The sequence below is a fragment of the Saccopteryx leptura genome, chromosome 11 (assembly GCF_036850995.1).
Source record: "Saccopteryx leptura isolate mSacLep1 chromosome 11, mSacLep1_pri_phased_curated, whole genome shotgun sequence".
Taxonomy (NCBI): domain Eukaryota; kingdom Metazoa; phylum Chordata; class Mammalia; order Chiroptera; family Emballonuridae; genus Saccopteryx; species Saccopteryx leptura.
The window spans coordinates 61131595-61132868 of NC_089513.1; positions in this window are offsets into that span (position 1 = coordinate 61131595).

Below are 1274 nucleotides of genomic sequence, written 5' to 3' on the forward strand. Positions count from 1 at the left end.
GGTAAAACCCTCTCGTGGTCATCAGTGTCCAAGTCGTACAGCCAGGAATAGGAGCAGAGTGGGTTTGCTGAAGAAACAGAATTGAGTTCATGGACTTTTTTTTTTTAAGTGAGAGGAGGGGAGATAGACTTCTACATGCGCCTTGACCAGGATCCACCCAGCAACCCCAGTCTGGGACCAATGCTAGAATCAAATGAGCTCTTTTTAACACCTGAGGTTGACTTGCTGGGACCAGCTGAGCTATATCCTCAGAGCCCAGGCAAACACTGGAGCCAGTCGACCCACTGGCTTCGAGAGGTGAAGAGAGAGAAGGGGGAGAGAAGGCGATGGTCTTGCCTCATGTGGGCTCTGACTGGAATGAAACCTGAGATGCCCCCACTCCCAGCCAAGGCCCTCCACCAGGCCACAGTCCAGGGCCTCATGCACTTATTCTTGCATTTTCACAACCACTCCTCCTTTCCTAGGTGATGGATGGAGGCCCCAGAGGGTCTGGGATCCGGACCTGGGGTCTTTCTAACATCAAGTCTGAAGTGGAGTGTGCAGTGGGTTTGCATGCTCCCTCTTCAGTCCAGTTCAGGGAATGCACAGAGGGGAGAAACGCCTTTAGAGAGCACTGTCTGTTGGCTCCAGATGTAGAAACTGGTTAATGTCCCAAGAGAGCAGGTTGGCAGGCCACCTCAGCTGCATTTGTAAACTAAAGCCAGGTGGTTTACGAACTTTGTGGGTAAAATACACCTGCAAAGCCCGTTTCAAAAAACCTAGGCCTTAGAGATTCACTCTGCCGGGAGGGCAGTGGAGGTGGTGAGGGCTTTGGGAAGGGCTCGTTCTGGTGCCCACTGAAGTTAGAGTGACTTTCGCAAGTTTTCCTGATGGTCCAATTTTTGCCCCAAATTATAAGGCAGTTAATAGGGCTGTAAAGAAAATATTTTCTTATTTCACCCCTACAAAAACCTGGTACCCTAGAACTATGGTTCCCGCTACACAAAGAAGGGCACTTCCGACTCCCCGGCATCTAAGATGCCTGCCAGCGCCGCTGGGAGGAGCCCAGTCGGCACAGACCCTTCCCTACCCCCATTCCTGCGGTTGCCCTGGAAGGGAGTTAACCTCGCAGGGGAACAGGACGATGGAGGAAAGTGGAGTTGCAAGAACCCTAGGGTTGAGGAGTCCCCAAAGGCAACGTCTCCCGGAGCATTTTCAGAAGGTTCAGATTCTGGTGGCCACCTTCCCTCCTCAAGATAGAGGCCAGGGCACTAGGGACGTCACGTGCGCCTCCT